Source organism: Hippocampus zosterae, chromosome 6 (genome assembly GCF_025434085.1).
Source record: "Hippocampus zosterae strain Florida chromosome 6, ASM2543408v3, whole genome shotgun sequence".
Taxonomy (NCBI): Eukaryota; Metazoa; Chordata; class Actinopteri; order Syngnathiformes; family Syngnathidae; genus Hippocampus; species Hippocampus zosterae.
Genome location: NC_067456.1, coordinates 5,502,225 through 5,525,384, shown reverse-complemented (window position 1 = coordinate 5,525,384; position 23,160 = coordinate 5,502,225). Strand labels below are relative to the sequence as shown.

The window sequence follows — 23,160 nt, the reverse complement described above, 5'->3', positions numbered from 1 at the left end:
TGCATTGATTAACGTAGACGGCGGAGAACTCTGACATTATTAAATGCGTCACAAGGTATTGCTAAGACACCTCAGCGAGAGATGGACCCGTGCGCAGCATCTGTCAAGGACAGCACAGTCGGTTTGTGTCATCACAGCATGTCATAATGTGGGCAGGTGTTTCACGTGTTCTTAACAAGAACCAAAGTGGCATCGAAAATGAACAAACATTTCATTTCGCACTCCCGAACCATGGGGTGAGTGCAAATGAAACTGACTCCTGCACCTTTCAGCCTCCAGTTCTCATAGCTGTCAGCAGATGTCAGTTCACAGCTTGCCTGCTCAAGAGTGACTCGCCTCGCCGCTGAAGCCAGCAGCATTCTTTAATCACGTACGGTAGGTATCATGTACAAAATTCCAGGAATAGGGAAGTTGGAAACTTTCCATAGGAATTAATGGAAACAAACCAGGAATTTACACAATTGAAGTTAGCTTGTGGAAAGATGACATTTTTTATTCAGACTTCGCACATTCATTTTTATTCATATTCATTCATTCATTCATTCATCTTCCTAACCGCTTGATCCTCACTAGGGTCGCGGGGGGTGGTGGAGCCTATCCCAGCTGTCTCCGGGCAGCAGGCGGGGGACACCCTGAATCGGTTGCCAGCCAATCGCAGGGCACACAGAGACGAACAACCATCCACGCTCACAATCACACCTAGGGACAATTTAGAGTGTTCAATCCGCCTGCCACGCATGTTTTTGGAATGTGGGAGGAAACCGGAGCACCCGGAGAAAACCCACGCAGGCCCGGGGAGAACATGCAAACTCCACACAGGGAGGCCGGAGCTGGAATTGAACCCGGTACCTCTGCACTGTGAGGCCAACGTGCCAACCACTGGACTACTGGGCCGCCCTTTATTCATATTTATTTTCCTTATTTATTTTTCTATCATTTTTCTGGGGTTAGGGAAAAAATGGATCTGACACTTAGAGGCTTTTGGGCGGGCTGGAGAGGGCATCTTCTCATTTAATGGACGTAGCAAATGATAAATAGGATCTGTGAAAAGAAAAATTCTACAACTTATTCAAAAAGAAGTGTTTTTACCACACGGAAAGTTCACTGAAATCATGACAACCTTGAAATGTCAATATCAAATGAAACTTGCCAATTTCCGCCTTACTGCTGTGCTTTCTTGTCTAAATTGTGTATGCCCTCCCTACTTCCTCCCCGCGTAACCTCCCCCTGCAGTGCTTGTGTGTCAGAAGATCCCCCAGGGTGTGTGTGGGCTAATTAGGGTGAAGCCGATCTGAGGGAAATGCAGGTGTTAGCCAGACCGCAACTCTCTGTACAGAGTAATGACGGTACGAAGCCCCCTCGTCCTTACCCACCCTCCCCGCAGGGTAATTTGTCGCTATCCTGTACAACCATGCATCTTCTCTGCTCCACTTCTGTTTTCCTTTCGTTAATTCCGTCCATACGGTTATTTGTTAGCATTATTTATGGCCCGCCCAAATATTAATGCCATTAGCCTGATGCTCAACAAGAAGCCACCGGGGTCCTTATCAAAGCCGCGAGGGCCGGAACTGCCGCGTCTTTATCAGGTCAAGGTGGCCTATTCACGTTTGCGTCGACGTGTTGCGACGGACCGTGCTACAGTGGTTTAAATTTGAGGCGTGCCATTTGCGAGCTCATGTCATTTCTCCTGTCTGTGTATTTCACCTGACCGACGATGGTGAACCTAATTGCAGAGGTAACAAATTCTGACAATCAAAAGCAAGGACTTTCTTTTACGTGAGACCAATGTCTGCTTTGACAACTTTTTTTTTTGTTGTTCTGGCCCGAGTCCAGCCATATTTTATGACAGGTGAGACCACATTTTAAAGAGGCCCGGGATAGTTCCTTGCAGACAGTTCCTTCGTAGCATCTTCCAAAAAAATCGCCATAATCTATATATATATTGCGCGTCGTCCCGCACGCGGTCTGTCCTTCCATCTGTCCCTTTTCAAAACGTACCTACTTCACCGCGCCGCTGCGCGCCGCCACTGCGCCGCTCAGGCAGTGGCTCACTACGATCGCGCGGGCATCTTAGCGAAAAAATGTTGTCTACCCACGAGCATTGCAATGACATTGTTAGTTATTTAGTAGAGCTAAACATCTCTTTATTTTCGCGATAAGCAATGAAGATGAACAAAAAGTAGAACCAAGCAACAACACTTTTGTGGGCCGAAGGCCCACCTTACCAGCCTTCCACAGGAACTAGCTGATGAGCCACCCGGAGGGCGGCGAACCAGCTAGTTAATTTATAAATTGCCATATGTCCATTCCATCATATATCACACGGTGTCCCGGTCTTCAAACTCAATTTCGATTTTAAAAATGCACACAAAGAAAAGCACAAGCTTTTTGGTTTACGTATGCATGGCCATTAACGACAATCGTGTCCCCTCCACCTCTTCGTAATTCGGTGTTCACGACTTCACCTATTGTTGTTTTTTTTCTCTGCTGACAAACTGTTGTGCTCTGTCAATCAGCCCTAAGATGCCATCAGACGCATTCAAACATGTCTTTCTTTTGCCCTTTCCTCCGCTGAGTGGGAACGCGAGCTCGCATTTTACAGGACAGCAAGAAGATGTTCGTGCGCCGGCACTCACTGTGATACGTACAGACTATAATTGTATCTATTAGATGCCCGTAATGTCGGGCCTTGTACTGATTTCCCGGGAGCCTCCCAGTCAAAGTCGGGTGGGTATCACTGTAACTGAAGTTAAGTCAAATTAAATGATGCTCAAACGCTTGTGTGACTCCGACACGGCATGACAGTGCAAATCTAAGAAAAAGAAAAAGGCATGAGAGCGTCCCTAAGCTTCTTTCTTCTGATCATTAAATTATAACTAGGCTCAGAATAAAGAATTCATGAGCACAAATCGACAGAGCTGGAGGAACAGACAGTAAAGGGAGAGAGTAAAAAGGGTGAGTAATGGGAGGAGTGTGAGATGCAAAAAATGTTGAGACAACGGCAAGATCGACAGAGGATGAGGAGCGGTGGGGGGGCAGGGAGGGGGGGGTGCTTCTGTTAAGTGCATAAGTGGCAATATGCACCCATTGAGGTGGAACTGGACGTGCTGAGAGAATACTGTCCCAGGTCAAACCACGTCACAATCACTTGGCTGACTCTTGCTCGCTCGAGCAGAAAACAGCTGAGGGGGAAAAAAAAGCATGAGTCAGCGCCATTTTGCCGCTCATAAAAATGCTTTCCGTGCTACTGTGACGTTTTACAATGACTGCAGGAGAGAGAAAAAAAAACACACAGTGATGAAGAAATTATGTGAATCATGAACTTGGCTCACAATACTGTCGAGTGAACCGTATTTTTTGAGGGACGAATCCAATTCAAGATATCGTAGTTGGAAAATCGGCCCGTTGATTGACTTGTTCGCGTGTCGGCCTCACAGCGCAGAGGTGAAGGGTTCGATTACGGCTTTGGCCTTCCTGAGTTTGCATGTTCCCCCCGTGCCTGAGTGGGTTTTCTTCGGGTACTCTGGGTTCCTCTCACATTGTTTGTCATATGTGGATACAAAATCAAAGTGTAATTGATGCCTAATTCTACTGGAAATCAAAAATGTGTCACGATACACCGTAAATTCAGGAATGGCTGTACAAACATGAATACATCCATGTAACAAATCACCAACATCTCACTTTTAATTGACTCATTCATAATTCAACAAAAGCCCATTCGGTTTGCGATGTCCGCGAGTGAAATAGTGTGACTCATTATTCACCACCTGTGGTGTGTAAAGGGATGTTCATTCTCTTGAGATTTGATGGCCTTTGAAATGATACGCCAGTGGAGACCATCCTCTAAATAAGAATCGGCCAGAAACAGCTCAGGACTGTAATATATTTTTTTTTTAAAGAGACAAAGTACTGAAGCCAAAGAGGGTCCAACTTGAAAAACGTCGACAAATATTCGGGTTTACAATACTTGTGTCTGCTTTGATTTGGCTCTGTAACAGGCTTTTCATTTGATTTTCTCTTCACTCCCCAGAGTAAAATTTCCAGTGAAATGTTTTAAGGCTCAAAAGCTACCAGAGGGCCTGTAACTCTGCAATCTGTCACTTGGGGTTGCCAAGTCATCCCGAGAACAAAATATACCTTGCGCAGGTTCGTCGTTCACAGGAAGTCAAGTTTGCACGGGCGAGGAGGGGCGAGTTGTCTGTCTATCTGAAAACAAAACGCTTCTCACGAGGTTCTTTTGCTGAACGATACACCCGCGCTCTTCTCTTCATGTGACTTACGTCAACAGTTTGATTTATTCTCCCTTTCTAATTTGTATTGCCTCAAAGTTCAACGGGTCTAGACCTCTTCGATGCAGGCGGAAAAAAAAAGGTGACAGTGACGTCGCGCTCTCCCGGTGGCTTATGGTGAGAATCAAAAGGTGACATTCTCAGATATCATTTGTCACAACAGCATGTCTTTGGATTCTAAGTGTTGGTCTTGACATTTGATTCCCACAACGCATTGAAAAATGGAACACCCTCTTATCACATTTTTCTGAAACTCGTACAGCAGGTTTGATGTTTTTCTTGCAAGAAACTACAGCAACACATGCGAGTGATGATGGAGAAACTCATAAAAAAAAAAAAATAACACATGAGAAAATACTGAAAATTATCCAAGACAATTCAGGAATTGTTTCATTTCCATGCTCCAATTTCACCCTTAAAACAAACGAATGGAAATGTCCTGAACATCATATTTTTTGCAAAACCTGTTGAAGCAATCATTGCAATCAAATAATTTCTGTAATTGTCAGTTTTGGCCCATCAAAGCGCCAATCCACCAATTTAAAAAGGTTCAAATTAGGAGCATTGAAAGCGGATCTAGTCTGGGAAGGGGTTGGTTGAGTGATTTCTGAGCGCTAACAGCAAAATATTGGCAGACTTGTCCAGTAAGACATGGAGAGAATGAAGTAAATAATAATAATAATAACATTTTTGTTTGACTTTTGAGCATTTTCTCGAGAAAATGTTCATTCAACTTTAAATTTTTCAGTCTTTGGCGTATGTAATGAGGAGGTTCCATTGTATTAGTGATTAAAGTTTAAGTCCAACTAAGGGTGTGACAAAAGTCGCACATTACATCAAATGTTCAAGTACAGCAATTGACTCTGTTTTTTTTCCAGTTTAAAATACATGATTTATAAGACATAGGCCTCTTTGTTTTTCCTTGTCAGATTCGATTCTCATTTCTAAAGCTTTGACTATCAGGTCTTTATATTCCGTTTTGGGATAGAAAAAAAAAAAAGATCCAAAGAAGCCCAATATGGGGCCTCTAAGACAGCTTACAAAAATATTCATTAGCTGGGCTCTGCCTAATGTTTTCTCTGCATGGGTCTGTTCATTATCCTCGGTAATTTTCTGGACTTTCCTCCTGCCTCCTCAACCACGTACATTGAGTCACTCCATCCTCCACCTTAGGCTGTTAGCTAGTTTCCACATTTCATAAAAAAATAAATAAATAATACACGATTGTACATTTGCCACTGTGTGGTGCAAAAGGTGCAAATGAATCCTGAATGCGGTTCATCAAAAATATTTGATAATTATACTCTCATGTTACAGGGCGGCCCGGTAGTCCAGTGGTTAGCACGTCGGCTTCACAGTGCAGAGGTACCGGGTTCGATTCCAGCTCCGGCCTCCCTGTGTGGAGTTTGCATGTTCTCCGAGGGCCTGCGTGGGTTTTCTCCGGGTGCTCCGCTTTCCTCCCACATTCCAAAAACATGCGTGGCAGGCTGATTGAACACTCTAAATTGTCCCTAAGTGTGAGTGTGAGTGTGAGTGCGAATGGTTGTTCGTCTCTGTGTGCCCTGCGATTGGCTGGCAACCGATTCAGGGTGTCCCCCGCCTGCTGCCCGGAGACAGCTGGGATAGGCTCCAGCAGCCCCCGCGACCCTAGTTAGGATCAAGCGGCTCGGAAGATGAATGAATGAATGAATGACTCTCACGTTACATGGCCCACAAATTGCATTTACCTTGCAAAAACATGGTATTAGGTGTGACTTGAATTGCTGGCGAAAACTGAAGTCATGAATACCTTTGTTTTATTTAAAATGTGTAATGGAATGTATTTGTACGTTTGATTGTTTTGGTTTTGAAATGTTAATGTGTTTTTGGCCCGGTTATCTTAACCTACCAAAGACTATAAAGCTGAACTGAGTCTAATGGTCTTATGTCTAGGACAAAGAATTACAATCATAGCCAACAGCTAACACATTCTTGTGTGATGCACCCCCTTTTTAATTATTGCGGAGTGTTAATACATGTCGGGGGGGGGGGGGGGTTCATGTTATATTTTTCATGATTTTTTTTTTAATGACGTCTATGTGAAAGCCAATTTTTTTTTGAGTCATCTGTGTTATGAGTTTTGTATTCACACCCAACCTCTGGAAAGGTTGAGTGTTAATTAGAAGACAAAAAAAAACAGAATACAATGCATTAAATGAGAGGCTACCAGTCAATCTTCCCGATAGAGTGCAATCAAATCTAATGGCCTGATGATCTACAATAATGCTTCTCATCTGTTGTCACCTATCGGGATCTGTATTTTGTAGTTGCTGCAAAATCGTGACCCTCTTTTATAGACAATGACGTTTTGCTTAAAAAATAGCATCTGGAAAAAATATTATACCGTGCATTATATTATCGCTGTTGCCCCCGCGACCCGGCCCAGGATAAGCGGTAGATGATGGATGGATGGATGGATTATATTATATTTTCAAAAATTTTTTCAAATGTATTTCATGTATAATACCTCCAAAAACAAAACGACTTGCTCATCAGAGGCTTTGCTTCACTGTATTTGTCCACAGAGTAAACTAGTTCAAGTCAGCTTTCCGGGCACTTACTTATGTTCCACATGGAAAATTTGTCTGGACCATAAAAATTCAAATAAAAATACATGTATTATTGTAATTTAATTTATTTATTTATTTGTTTATTTTATGAGCTCTGCTTTGATGTTGGGTGTCGCTAACTGTTGAATGTTAAATGCTTGTATGTTAAATAAAACTTGACTTCTCTTAGTCATTTTTTTTCAATCCCAATGCGCCGTTTTATGTTCTCATGTTTTGCAGCGGTTGAATTATTTCAATATTTCAGTGACAAGGTGGCACGGTGATTAATTGATGGTTACGGCGTCCGCCTCACAGCTGTGAGGTCAGGGACTCGAAAGCCTTCCTGTGAGGACTTTGCATGCCCCATGCTGATCTCAAGCTTCATCTTTCATACACAAACTTGGTCCGGCTATAAACAAAAATTGTCACAGCAAACAATTCTGCAACATATTTCAAACATTTTCTATGGAACGTATTCTTGAACAAAGACATCCAACTGGTTAGTGCCAGGATGTGAAACACATAGCAAAAGGCATTTTTCCCCCCTCCAGGAAAATTTCCGCACAGTTATCCATTCAAGCTGTGACAGTGAAGGAATTGGAAGTTTAGTAGGATCCACAAGCTGCCTGAGCACCATTCCTTGATATGATTATTTCTACCGTTTCCTTCCATCGTAAATGTGCTTTTCTCTGTGATAGGGGAGTGAAACCATGACAAGCTTGTAAATCCCATGAAGTGTTCTGGAATTTCCTACTCCTGTCATAGTGTGGTTCTATTTTCTGGCTGCTTTTTAGGGTGGCATGCCCAACCCCCTCTTGTCCTAATCATCGCGCCCGCCGTAGAGTGTCTGGCAGAGCTCACAAACCTGTTGACAGTGGGCCGGTGCAATAGCAAAGGTGACGCCCTAAATTTAGTCTTGAGCTCAGAGGAAAAGCTCAAAAGTTAAGAGCTTGCTTAAAAAACACTGATCTATTTGAATAAAATTATCGACCGCTTAGCGCCATCAGTAATTTATGAGCAAGGGCCTCAAATCTACTTTTTTTTTCTTCTTAAATGTTTGGCTGGCAGTTGGACTGTTCATCGCGGAGCCATCGGCAATACACTCCCCTGTCCTCAGTTTTGCCTCCCACCGTGCCCCTGCAGTGCAAGGGTTCATGGGAATGGCCAATGGGAAGAAACGCTTTGCTCCTTCCCACAGCCACGAGACAGCTGTAACGCTTTCACCCTTTTCCCTAAATCAGTTCCAAACATGCGCACACACAAACACACACACACATTCTGAGCATACTTCTATTCAAAGCAATTAGAAGGTGCAGCACATGATCTTATGTAACGTGCACATTCTGTATAAAGTAAGCATGCTCAGCGATTGACTTGATGGTGGTCCCTGTTCGCCGTCCTAGATAGCCTCTGAGCATTAATCAAATGGCAAACTGTGGGGCACTGGTCTTCACGCTAACACAGGAGTGCCCAAACAGTCAATCGCAATCGATAAGTAGTCTGCGGACTGGTCCAAAGTTGACCGCAAGAGGTGTTTAGAGGGAAATGGAGGCAAAAAAAACCTGAAACAAAAAAAAAGATTTGTATCTCTGTGTGTGTGTCATTAATATTAGATAGTTTGTGTTTGAACCACGCTGTAAGATTCACCAACAAATATTTTGAATAACCAATGGTGGCGCATGACCCGCATCACAGGAAGTTGTTAGGGGTCAACATTGTGCAAATGTGGCTACCAATGGGGGTGAAAGGAGCTACATCTATATTTTGATTGTTCTCATTCATTCATTCTTCATTCAAGTTTGTTCATCTGCAATTCACGCACGGCATTGTCAAAGAATTGGAATCTGGAGCGCCAGTAGCAGCATTTTAAAACGCTACATGTCAGCTACGATAGTGATGTTTCTGCACTGAACACGCTACAAAAGTGTTTCCCTCTGTCAGGTCTCCCACAAAGGTGGGCAACGATTTTCCTTTACAAACTCAGTCTTGTATATCTTGTTTATTAACATGTCACTAAATAAAAATGCCATTTAAAAAACATCCTGAAGTAATGACTATTCATCTTCCGAGCCGCTTGATCCTCACTAGGGTCGCGGGGGTTGCTGGAGCCTATCCCAGCCGTCTTCGGGCAGTAGGCGGGGGACACCCTGAACCGGTTGCTAGCCAATCGCAGGGCACACAGAAATGAACGACCATTCGCACTCACACTCACACCTCGGGACAATTTAGAGTGTCCAATCAGCCTGCCACGCATGCTTCTGGAATGTGGGAGGAAACGGGAGCACCCGGAGAAAACCCACGCAGGCCCGGGGAGAACCTGTGTGGAGTTTGCATGTAATGACTATTCATTGATGTTAAATGTTTTTTTTTTAATTTAAAAATAATTTTCAGACACATTCAATGAAACTGGATAAACGTCCAAGGCAACTTTGGTTGGGCTGATTTATCATCTCACTCATGTTTCCTTTCTCTGGAGCTCTCATTCTCGCTCTCCAGTCTCGGTGGACCCTCCCTGCAACTCCTTTGTCCGACTACACCACGTCTACTCTCACTGTTCTCTAGCTTCTGCTGCAAAATATTTGGGCATCGACTGTAGCTCAGAAGGTTGAGGGGGCTGAAAAATGGAACAGAAGGCAAAGCAATGGGTGAAAAAAAAAAAAAAAGGTGGGATGGTGCATAAGGAGGAGTGGGAGGAGAAGGAGCTATGAGTGTATCGTCCTCAGAGAAGGGCAGTGAAAGCCAAGTGTGCTCATCTAAGGAAGCGGGGTTCACTTTGGAACTGTTTTACTTCAGTGCCACAAGCATCATAACGTTGTTGATAAAGCTATAGGGACTACTATGAATTATTTGCTTGTTTATTTAATTTTTGTTTTAGATCGTATGCATTCAAATGACAATTTTTGAAGAGCCATACTTAATGACTGACAATTGTTGTTGTTGTTGTTTTTTTTTTTAAAGATTCATTTGGGGTATGTGGGATACGGGTGCTTTCGGGTTTCTAATCAAATAAGTCACACATTAAATTAAATTAAAGTAGGAAGGTAAAAATATCTGTCACATGCAGTCAAAGACGACACGGTGCACTAAGACTCGTACTCAAATGTCCGCCCCGAGTATTGTCGTTTTGCATTCCAAAGCACGTACAGACAGTTCGACATCGCCATGAACATTTGATGTGGAAAATATTTACACAAGGCGGCCCGGTAGTCCAGTGGTTAGCACGTTGGCTTCACAGTGCAGAGGTACCGGGTTCGATTCCAGCTCCGGCCTCCCTGTGTGGAGTTTGCATGTTCTCCCCGGGCCTGCGTGGGTTTTCTCCGGGTGCTCTGGTTTCCTCCCACATTCCAAAAAAAACATGCGTGGCAGGCTGATTGGACGCTCTAAATTGTCCCTCGGTGTGAGTATGAGTGCGAATAGTTGTTGGTTTCTGTGTGCCCTGCGATTGGCTGGCAACCGATTCAGGGTGTCCCCGGCCTACTGCCCGAAGACAGCTGGGATAGGCTCCAGCACCCCCCCGCGACCCTAGTGAGGATCAAGCGGCTCGGAAGATGAATGAATGAATGAATATTTAGACAGAAAAAGCAAAGAATGTTCTTTGAAGATGAAAATCATATCCCATTACCTCAAAACACTCATCGACACAAAACTTCTCTCATTAGACTCTTACCTTAGTGGCCTTCACGAAAAAAAAAAAAAAGTCTTACCAGAGTCATGAATAATAATGGGCCTCGGCTATCATAAGGCCAATGTCAGTATGTGCATTGCTCGACTCGATTCTCCTTCCCCACCCTCCGAGGATTAAGATAAGCCACAGAATGACCACGGGGTGTGAAGCAACCATCTTCAACACGAGAGAAAGAAAGCAACGCAAGAGGGACTTATTCTATGGTATCTGCCTGCTTGAGCGTGGAGGCGTGAATCTCTCACTAATCACATTAACGCACGGCGCACACCCAATCACGGGAATGGAGCAACAACGACTCTCCGTCTGCTTTTTTCTCCGGCGCAAGCATTGTAAGCGTCAGCACTTAAGAACAAAGATTTCATGATGGGATGAGAGGAGTGCTATTTAGCGGCGATGGTCTCGCGGTAAGATCATCTGTTTAGCGCTAGAGGAAATTGCGAATCAAGAGACAATGTAAAGAAGGGCGACAATCTGCCGACAGTCAAGTCTTTAAGTAAGATCAATCTTAAGGCTCAATGTCGAGGAGCTTAGTGGGGGGAAGAGCTTCTCAGAACTGCGGTTGTCATCGCCGAAGGAGAAAGGACTTAATGTATTCAAGAATTATGCAGTTTGAGGCAAAGGCGGGAAGAAGAGAGTCGAGGAGGTGTCGGCGGTCTGCATTCTGTCATAAACACGGGAATAATGAAGCGGGCATTTGTTTGATTCAATGAAAACGCAGCTTTGAGAAGATGACAAATTAAGAGAACCTTAATCACGCGGTTGGCTTTCAACGGCGATGACGTCGGGTGAATCTCCTCGCGCATGCAAATGAGACAGGATTCTCAATAGCATTAGTGTCAAGTGGGGGGGGGGAGCTTCATTGTCACCTGTGTCACTTCTGTACAATTGCTCTGCTTGTGTTGGAACTGGTCTCGTGCGTTCTTTGCTGACATCTCAGAGGCAGGCCTTGTCTCTTCTGCCTGCCCACTCGCTAATGTTATGTGGCAGATAGAACAAAAGCCTTCGCGCTCATGCCATGAAGGAAGTTCCTGGGCATGAGTTGCGCTCAAGGTAATATTACGGCTCTTCCGGTGTGTCAGGCGATGGACGTCGGGGATACAATTGTCATGTTTGCTTTGTTTGCCGTGCGGTTTCTCCGCTAGCATGCCTAGCCTGTCTGTGCTGTTCTTCTTCTTGCCTTTCTTATTTCACGTTCTGTCTCTGCGTCCTCACCTCCTCCTCATATTCTCTGCTTGACATCTCGTTTGAGTTGTTTTCTCTCGCGCGCTCACCTTCTCTCTCTGCTTTTGTGTCTTTGATGCCATCGCGGACGGATGAATGACTGAAGCCATAAGGCTGATACGCCCACGCACGTTGGCTGAGATGTCCTGTGCTGTACACTGCCGGTTCTCCCCGCTCAGCCCATCTGAAAGAGACGGCAGGCTGAGTGTGACTCAGATGCTGAGGTGGGTGGTATGGGCACAGGTGGGTGGTTAAAAAAAAAAGAAAAAGGAAAGTGTAGCATCTTCAACACACTCACTTTCACTCGGGAGATGCTGTGATGAGTAGCTGAAACACGGCAAATTGGAGATGCGAACCGCTTTCAAATGTGATTTACAGTTCAAAGATCGTTGCTGTTGTATCTCTAGGTTGTTTTGGAGGCAAACCAAAGCTCTCGATTTGATGTGCTGGAATAAAACTGTGACTTGTTATGTTAGCTCCTGCAGCCTCAGAGTCAAAATAGCGCAAGCAAATCAGCATAATCATAATCAGTCGATCCATGACGTGCGTCTTATTTTCATATTTGCAACATAAAATGTTTACAGTACAAATGCTTTCCTAATTTTATTAGCCGGGGTGAAATGAGGCTGTGGAGAAACTTCAAAAGCATTAAAACAAATCGCGCTTGTGGAAAAAAAAATACATACAAAATATAAAGCTGGCATCATGAAACGAATGGGCATCATTTTTTGGGGTGGCGGGGGAGCTGTTTTGTAGGGTTTTGGAGTACACCCAATTGAAATGAAGGCACTGTTGGTCCATAAGCAAGTGAAGAGCTTTTAAATGTGCCCCCAGTTGGCCTATAGGCTTAGATTTTCATATATGCCACGGGTAATTCTCCCTGGCAGGCTCAAGTGACTAAGTAACATTGTGTGCTCCGAGGGGAACTGCAACTGGCTTATCTTTGAATGTGATTATCTTTATATAATTTGGCTGTTTGTAAAGCAGTGAGTGAGTCACATCTGAGGGCTATGGAACGTCTCTTCTCTGAACCACACATAACACAAAGCCTTTGGCTGGACAGTTTTATATTGGACCGACAGTTTTTCTCTATATTGATAATCAAGTTAAAGGAGGTTGGTTTTGCTGCTTTAGAAAAACGCAAGCGGAAATACAATACATTTTGTTACATGGAAGACAATATTCTTGATGTGCTTGAAAAAGTCCAAAAATGTACACAAGATAAACTGAAAAAAAATGATGATCAGTGGTGGGAGTGAAAGCACTTAATCGCGTTGCCTGTCACTGTATGTCGCTTGCAGGGAAGAGCGAAATAAATAGAGAAACTTCATTATTTGTAGAAAATAAATCATTTTTGGACCAATTAAGTGAAAGTGGATAATTGAGCACACCTGAAAAACTTTAATGTATATCCCTAACCCTAAAATGAACCCTCCAATTCCTTACCCTAATCCCCAACCCTGAACCCTAACCCCAAACCTTCACATTTTAACCCGAACCTAATACCTGATCCGAAATGTAACCCTAACCCGAAACTCTAAACCCAACCCCTAGCCCCTAATAATAACCCCAATCCTAAATTATAACCCTAAAACTTAAATCCTAACATTAAACCTCAAAGTAACCCTAACTTCTACGCCTAAATGCTAAACCTAAACCGAAGAATAAATCCTACACCTAAACCCTAAACCTGGCCCCAAACCCTCACACTAAACCCAAATCTTAACCCTAAAACTCACCCCTAACCCTAACCCTAACCCCTAACCTAACCCCTAACACCAACCCTAACCCATACCTTACCCCCTTACCCTAACCCTAACATAATGCTAACCCCCTAACCTAAACCTAGCCCCAACTCTGAGCCTAACCCTAATGCCTAACTCTAACCCATAACCCATAACCATTACCCTAACCCAACCTTAAAAGTAACCCAAACCCTACACCTAACCCCTCAACCTAACCTTTAACCCTAACCCAAACCTTTAACCCTAACCCTTAACCCTAACCCTAACCCAACAAATGAAAAGATTATAAAACTGCAAGTGTTGAGAACAAGAATCTCCATTTGTGGAGACACAAGTAAATACTTGCAGTGCTGTTAATACAAGAGATGATTATCCCTACTTACATTGAGCGTTGACAACCTTCGATAATAAAGTTTTTAAAACATTATTGCCCCCCAAAAATTCTCAGCAAAGCGTTTGATTGACGCATGAAAAACCGTACCACTACATTAGTGGATAAATTATGATGAGCATCGGTGGTGTATTTCTCTGACCTATTTTGCCCCCCACCCCACCGCAATATCCTTTGAAAAGATAAGCACTACTTCATTCATAACAGGCTGTTCACCTTGGCACGGCACTATGTACAATGCTATTAATGTTCCATTTTACAATAACTCAATGTTTTGGTTGACATGAATAAAATCATTTCAACAAAATGCTATTAAAAAAAAAACAAGAGATGCAATAGTTTTTGTCTGATAAAGGGCACTGCAAAAAACAAAAGGCTCAAGAGAATAGTGTCCATTTGCATGCAAGACAGATCTCTTCAAATCACTTTTTAACCTCAATAATGTGTTTGGCTGTGTGCCTTCCCAGCCAACGCTCGAAATGGGCAAACAAAACACCATAAGTTCATTTAACCACTGTTATTTTCTCATTTACAGGAGAGAGCTATTTTGGGGTCTGCTTCCAGCATTCTTACAAATCGATAGCCATCAATTAGAGGGAAGTTAGCGTCTTGACTCCAAGGAATTCCGTGTTTCCCTGTGGCCCATGTTGAAGTGGGAAAATAGGCTTCGGAGTCTGCTGTTCCATCTGCCTGGAATCTGTTTTGAAAAAACGTGAAAATGAAGTGGGGTGATGGATTTTGGAAGAACTTAAAAGTCCAAATTAGTAAGACTGATTATTGTGTCGAAGTTGGTTGGCTCGGCGATTTGTTTGCTTTGCAAATGCTGATGTTCTGGCTTAGCTGAAACGCTTTCAACAACATTGGCAGTTTTTTTTTATTTTCAGCACAGAGATTTATAGAAAACTTAACGCCAAGCTCTCTTAATTTTTCAGCAAAATATTATTTTAAGAAACAGTGGCTGAATTACACACACAATCTCATTTGAGCATATTTTGCTGCCGGTGTGCATCCTGGATCCTTCACATCACAGCTCCGTGTCTGACGGAGACATCACCAGGGCTGTCTACCTGACACCCACAACCATCTGTTGGGAGCCCGCGGTGGAGCCTTTATGGCTGTGCACTTGAGTGGTAATTGAGCCTGAAATGTGCTTAATAATGATTGTCCTGCCTAATGCGCCACATCAGGAGCTCAGAGCAGCGTGACAACCTCCGGCAGCCGACGCAGGCAGCCGAGTAGGCCGACAGGAGAGACGAGCAAAAACCCCAATTTCTCTTTCTAATTCGTCTCAAATAATGAGAACAGCCCGCATAAAATGCACCACTAAGAATCAGGTATAAAGAGAAGGGAATTTTTGTAGCTCTCCCCTCATTGCACAGTATATCATAAATCTAAAACACAGTGGGAAGTTTTCCTGCAATTAACCAGTCGTCTTGGACAATGTTCGTTGCAATTGACTTTGTCTGCAGTTGGCCACTTGCTTTGGGTTCAGCAGGCCTTCGAGACATTTTACAAGCAGACCATCCTTTGCACGGTGTCTGATGCTAAAAATCCAACCCAATTCCAAATAACTGATCAAACAATGCCTTTTCAGTAAACTAGCTCCTCTCATTCCACCATCGTGTTTTCTTTAGTGCATGCCAGCGAGCTACGAAGGCCACGACAGGGAAAAATAAATTTCATCAAATTTGCCCTGCAAAAATGAATGCATTAATTTCCCAGTCCTATATCAATGATACCTCGCTTGACTCATGCTATTATTTGTGATTTTGCAGCGCAGAGAGACGTTTGGAAGACTGCCGTGCCCACAAATGCAAACTGTTAAAGACTTCTCCAAGAATTACTTTGAGAAAACGGAAATCCCTCATTTGAAATGTTTCCTCCCAAATACCATTCATTTATTCATCTTACGAGCCGCTTGATCCTCACTAGGGTCGCGGGGGGTGCTGGAGCCTATCCCAGCTGTCTTCGGGCACTAGGCGGGGGACACCCTGAATCGGTTGCCAGCCAATCGCAGGGCACACAGAAACGAACAACCACTCGCACTCACACCTAGGGACAATTTAGAGTGTTCAATCAGCCTGCCATGCATGTTTTTGGAACATGGGAGGAAACCGGAGCACCCGGAGAAAACCCACGCAGGCCCGGGGAGAACATGCAAACTCCACACAGGGAGGCCGGAGCTGGAATCGAACCCGGTACCTCTGCACTGTGAAGCCGACGCGCTAACCACTGGACTACCGGGCCGCCTCCCAAATACCAGTTGAGATTAAAAAAGTAGCTGGCAATATGAGTCCAGTCCATGTTTATTTTATTTTTCATGCTCAGTTCACTGCTTAGATTGTGAACAAAGTTGCCCCCACGTTATTAATGAACGTAAAACAAGTCGTCGCTATTTGTCGGTGAGTCACCCTGACAGAAGCCCCTGGGGTAGCAGAAGGCCTTACTTAAGAGGCACTTGTCAAATTTGAGTTGCCAGTCGGCAGGGGGATGCGCTCCAGGATCAGAGGGCGTGCTCCGAGGTCCGAAGTCCCCAACTGAGGATTTAGCGAGCACAAATTCCCTTGCACCTGTCAAACACAATGGGGACTCAGTTTGACGATGTGGCACTCTGTACACGCCCCTTGCCTGAGGTGTGTGTGCGCGTACAGTAATCATCGTGGCTTCTGTTTCGGATCTACGTTATAATCAGTCATTCAACGTGACACCAAACACCGCGCCGTTGTGTTGCGTTGCGCTACGGCTCACGACATTGGCTGTTTGCGGTTTGGGGAAAGGGTAATTGCCTGACAAGTGAAGTGAGTCGTGAGGAAATGAGCATCCACTAAGGTGGGGGTGGGGGTGGGGGGGTGCGAGGGGATGTTTTACAAAGTAACTCATACGCACAACAAGCGGAGCCTGCTGGTGGAGTATTACTTATTCCCTCTTAACCGCTTATCCTATTCATTTTGCGTTCGGCTTACGGTGTGTGGATGCCGCCGCCTCACCCAGTTGCATGTGTAACATGCTCAGCAGTACCTAAATGTTACTCCGGGGACGCGGCTTCATAAGAGCAATTGCAGGCATCACACAGGCCACATTTAAATTGCAAATATTGCCCGTTCGTTTCTCACCCGCACAGCAACGTGGTAAGTTGCAGGCCAGGGGGATTTGAGCATGCCAACAGATGGGACCAGAGAAAAGATACGGATAAGTTACAAATGAGAACAGGAAGTCCCCTGGGAGCCCCCCTCCTTCTTCTGGCACCCACTTTCATGGTGTGTTTGTCGCCTTACTCTGTATGAACGCATTGGATAACGCTATGAATGTAAAGTTAAGAGCGAGCGGTCGGATTATTTTATAGCAACAGTGGCTTCGAATATGAAAAAAAAAAAAGTGCCGTTGTTATTCTCAACCGGTATACCGTAGCACAGCACTGTTGTAATCATCTTCTGTTTCATGCTATGCAATCGATATATTTAAAAAAAAATGCTTTGTGGAAAAAGTCTATAATCAACTCTGAAGATATTGTGATACGGCGGTGCAGCAATCACAGCAACATTTTCCACTTTTTTTTCCTTTCGCGCTGGCGAAACTCATGTAGGAGCAGAGCTGACAAATCGAGATACAAGATGGACGCTCTGACCTTCCCCTGGCATGCCGCCTACAGCCTCAAACCCACTCAAGATGACGGGTATCTGCGCATTCTTGCTGAAGCTGTGGCAAACGTAATTGCGCTTCCTGTCTAAGTGTGATAAAGATATTCTTAAGGACCTTTTCTCTGTGCATTTCTGAGACACAACTCAACAAGAGGGCTCGTTCTCATCTCAAGATCAGGCCCCAAAGGTCTCTTGCTAGACTCGCAAATGTAATAAGACACTGTTAACTCGATTCTCGGGGGGGGGGGGGGGGGGGGGGGTGAAGCTTTTGCAGTCCGATCTGCACAGTATTCCCAGCCTTTGATGGCAATGGAACGTCCAAAGTGGAGATCAGTCTGTGCTGCTGGTAGACTTCAAAGTTTTTGGACAAGTGTCAGAGTAGTTTTCAGACCCATATTGACATTTTTACCACACCGAACATAGAGTATGTGAGAGCATCGATTGTATTTTCATTCGTTGAAGCGCGACTTCATCACCAAGACAACTATAAGTGAGCGGATCTGTGCATGTAGTGCATGCAGCAGACATCTCACCTTACACAAATAAAACTGCCACGGAGGTTGGTTTTGCTGCTTCAGAAAAACGCAAGCGGAAATACAATACATTTTTTTACATGGAAGGTGGGAGCTCACCAAGGGTGCCATGGAAAATTTCACTGAATTTGTTTGAAAATGATTAGTTAATGCTGAAATACATGTTTTTGACCGTCCACGATCAAAGTGATTGGTGGTGAGGAGAGGCTCCAGAGACCATATGATTTTTTTTTTCATATGTCCCCTTCAACGCATCTAAAATGAGGTAGACAAACCGTCCTGATCCTACAGTTATTGTATTGTTTGCAGAGCGCTCTCAGGGGTCGTTGTTCAGATGTCCTGACACGTATTGTACGCGGCCTGCTCAGCGCGCACGACACTAACAAAGCCTTGCCGTGTTAATATGTGTCATACTGCCCTTTGAAACGAGAGGACACCTCCGTTACAAAGAACAGCACGTGGCGCATGTTTGAGAGGCTGAGGTCACGCTGAACTGTGTCACAGTAAGCCCACGAAACAAATGAGGTGAGCCGATTATGCCAACCGTCGCTTACAGAGATGCATGGACACAGTGGTGCTTCACTTACAGAGTCAACTCATTCTGAATGGATTGGAGTGTGAAGTTTGATGAAGAAAAAAAATAATAATAATAGGGTCACACACTTTTGTCCCTCAGTGCCTCCCATCAAGTTGACAATCATCATTTGGCAAAAATTAGACCCCAATTTTTGCCTCGTGTTGTTGATGTATAGTTTGTCTTCTCCGTGGTGTAGAAAATGTTTTGTACCTTATGCATGTTGGAGTCCAAAAGTACCTCACGTGCTTGGCCAGACACTTTGGCCCACGTGCAACCTAACATTGCTTGCTTTATTACTTCCCTAGCTAATTCTGTGTGAAGATTCTATGTGTGTGTGATCCTTGTGTAGCTAACAGCTAACAGGTACAGAGAATGAATGGATGGCTTGGCTTGCCATACTAACATGATACATACTGTGTATATACATAAAACACACACACACCATATTTTCCGCACTATAAGGCACTTCAATGAATGCTGTATTTTAAAACTGTTTTCATAACTTTGCTGCTGTGAATCTGGAATTTCTCCATTGCGAGACTAATAAAGGTTTCCTTATCTTATCTTATATGTAGGCCGGGCCACATTATAATATATTATTATTTATAAGATTATTATTATTATATTATAGAAGCTACAATAGTGGCGGAAATGGTGTTATGCATCCACCAGATGAAGCTAGGCTAAAGGGAATACAACACAATACAGCTTTATTTATCTATTTATATATCAGGCGCATCGGATTATCAGGCGCAACGGCTGTTGAGAAAATCGAATGCTTTTAGGTGTGCCTTATATTGCGGAAAATACGGTATACAGTACAAAATTTGGGTTGATACACTCATTATGTTCACCATTCATATTTGCAGTCCAAATAAACCTTAAGGCTGAGAACCCAGTCAAAAGTTGTTGTTTTGTTCCAGGTTTTGCTAAGGCACACACAACATCATCATAATATCATAATATCATGCTTCCAGGGGACTAAAACAAAATGGTTACCACCACAAAGCCTGCACTTCACAGCTGACATGAGGGGTGGGATATAAATACCTGCCAAATCATGAAATGTCCACTACCGTGGGATGGAGGAGAGGGCAATCAGGTGAATAATGGCCATGGTTTTTCCACAAGGGTCTGCAACGCTGGTCGCCATCAGTAGTAATGTCCACCTTGAACAACTCTTAGTGTGCCGTTTGATCAATGCCGCCTGATGGGAAGAGAAAATCAAGCCCATAAACAGGCCCTTGGATGCTAAAAGAGGAGCGAGACCTGAGGGAGAAAGTGCTGCAATGTGTGCAGAGAGGGATATTGATGTCTGTATTCCCAGAAGTGGAGGTGCGGACCCTGTAGCACTTTCCCCTTAGTCTAATACCGTACATTTACAAAAATGACGTCCTTTGTCGAATGTAATTATGAATAAGAATGTGTCAAGCATTAACATCACCGAGAGACAGATATGACCTTTTTGTTTGTCTTTGAAATCATCTTTCCGTGGTTGAAAAGTTCATCTCTACAAATGGAACCGAGAACGTCGACGACTTTTCTTGAAGCTGAGAACAGCGGCAGAAGAAAGACAGCGAGAACGAAAATGCCCCCACCCCAAAAAAAGTAAGAAAGAAAGACGCAGGCAGCGAAGTTTCTCTCCTCAGCGAAGAAGGCGGCATGTTTCTGTGTCACTGTTTTCCCTTTTCATGGCAAAGGGAGAAGAGCCAAGGTCGAGTGTGTCAGTGCGAGTCAAGCCTGAAAGTGTGAAAACTCCAATTAGACGTAGCCTGGGGTCTGACTCCAAAAGACAAGGATAACGTACACCCCTGCACGAAAAATGTGCCAAACAACGCGCCGTGCAAACACACGCGCATCGACACGTCCCCGTTTTACATGAAATGCATCTTGATGCCACAGCTGTTTGCACCCCATCTATCATCTCCAGCAAGCAACAGGCACAATTATTAACAAGCAAAATCTGTCATGCCCTATTAGCACAACAGAGGAACCTGTTAAGGCAAGTCAACAATTTATTAACGCATTGGCTCATGTATCTCATTATGTGGAGGAAAATAACTCATATAATTTCGCAGTCTATTTGCACTTAATCCAAAACAATGTTTAACTATCACAGTATTAATTATTAGATTTGTTACTAAAGGGGGCAACGCGTCATCTTTTAACTCTTTAACGAGAGTGTCAAGTGTCCCGCAGGGTCTAACTTCCTTCACAATGTTTGTTTTTTTCTTGGATGAGCGGTGATACAATTTGGAGGAAACAGTATACGGTTATCTTTATTTCAGTGTCAAATGCGTGGCCTCCTCCATTCATCTGCTCCCTTTGGCTAGCAGATGTGGTAAACTGGCATGAAGAGAAAATGTCCGACTCATTGTCCCAGTTTATATGGAAACGCGCGGCCAGAAATGCCCGGCACGCATTTGGTCTGTTCGTAGCGAAAGAGCAAAAGTGACAAAATTGAATAGGAGTGATTACAGAGGAGAAAATCGGAAAAGGAAGCAGCCAAAGTTGACGATATGCGTCAGGGAAGCTGTATGGGGAGGAGTGGAAGGCAACTCTCAGAAAGCGAGAGTGGAAAACGGATGGCGCTTAGTTGTTTTGCCCGCTGGTCTGCCGCTGACGGTGTCAGGGGTACAAGTGACCCAAAACCAGACACTCTCCCTGCTGTCGTGCATCTCCTGAGACCTTCAGTCCGCTGACCCACTTTATGAAAGATTGATCTTCTTCCAGACTCTCGATGTGATCGCGCGCCACTTTTCACTCCCCCCCCCATAAATTTGGACTGTAACTTTATACATTGATTAAAGTCCCAATGAACACAGATCAAAAGAAAATCCCCAAAATATGTAATTTTTCTTCTTTTTTTATTTTTATTTTATGCTAGTTTTTTTTTTTTCCATGATAATCCCTCAGGTTAATTGCGTTGAATGGAAACATAGCATTTCAGAAAATGCTGCATCAGGTGGTTTTGGAAAGCAAAATGCATGTTATTTTAGAGAAGAATTCCTGCCACATCATGTAACTGTACTAGACAGCTGGAACCGCACTATAAATAAGAAAATGTCAGTTTTTGCTCAGCCTGCACAAACTCCGGCCATAATACTGCAGTACAAAATTAGACGAGACGTCGCTTTCCAATTTCACTCCGTTTGACGAACAAACAGTAGTTACCGTCAACATGATCCTCATGACATTGCATCACATTTCACGTGAACGTTCGAGATGCTACTGAGGTAAAACACGTTTATTTTTGTATAGTATGTTGCATGTTTTTTTTCATGCTTGTGCGGCCACAATTACTACTTGAGCAATTTCGTCTTTATCCTAAGAGTTGCCATCGCCGGGTATGGAAAAAAAAAAATGATTGTGGGACAACATACCATATAATTTACGTCATTAATCCGATCAGTGGATTCTACACTTACTTCCAGTCCAACTTTGGAAAAGGATGCAGTAAAAACGCATAAAGAGACTGAAACAAATTCCTGTAGATCCAAACTGTGCTCCTCTGTCCAAGCGGCATATGAGTGAGACTGAGTGGCCGCGCTCCAGCACGTTGAATAATGAATTAGAGGCTGATATCCTGTGACGGAGACTGGGAGAGAGCACTTCCTCCCTGGGCCGGAGTGGGGCTTCGATACACGTGAATAATACATGGTCAAAAGTGGGTCTGTCGAAATGACTCAATACGGGGAATCAAGTGCAAGATTATTTTTCCATGGTTATGAAAATATTGCGGCCTTTATGGCCCAAAAAGAAATGTGAGAAGATGAGAGAATAAAGTTCGTCTGTGATCCTTCAATGGCAACAAGTCAGCTTGCTTCACACAAACGTTCCATTCAGTTTTTTTTTTTTTTTTAATGTTGAACAAGCATTATGCACGGCTAGCTTTTCTATTGTTGATGTCAAAGTCAACTTAATGACACGGTCGTGCTGGTGAAGTGGTGGTTCATTTTAAGGACTCTGGTTATGCTGAGTCACTCACTTAGTGATCCGGTTCACGAGTGCCGTTGGCCCAAAACAAAAACAAAAAAACACTGTCAGAGTCAAACAACAACAAAATGGGATCTCAAGCGGCCTTCGACCTTTTGTTTATCGATCAAATGTGAAAATTAGAATTACGGTTAGTTTGTGATGTTGCACAACAAATTCTTCAGAACTTGGAGGACCGGGTTAAGAGAACTCAGTTATATGAGTACAAAGATTCCAAACACTAACCTGAGCAAAGGATCTCAAATGGAGGTTCAGTCTTGAAATACTACAAATTGTACGACTTGATTTTATTTTTGAAAGCACTGGCGGGGTGTCAATTAATCACATTTTGTGTGATGAAATTCTAAAATGGGCCAGGTGAGAACATGTGTCTCAGCAACAAGAGATCTGGGTGGAGTTTGAGCTCCCTGTGCTTGCCGTGGCTCCATCTCAAGATCAAGAATGCAGACAAGGGTCTTGTGAAGTCTCTTCCTGAGAATGTATTCCCGAAGAAC

At 43.8% G+C, this 23,160-nt stretch overlaps 1 long non-coding RNA gene across 1 annotated transcript in view; it reads right to left on the bottom strand.

The window, feature by feature from the left end:
* The window catches only part of LOC127601831 (uncharacterized), a 249,400-nt gene that overhangs the window by 207,504 nt on the left and 18,736 nt on the right, over positions 1 to 23,160 (bottom strand). The gene's annotated exons all lie outside the window — the stretch shown is intronic.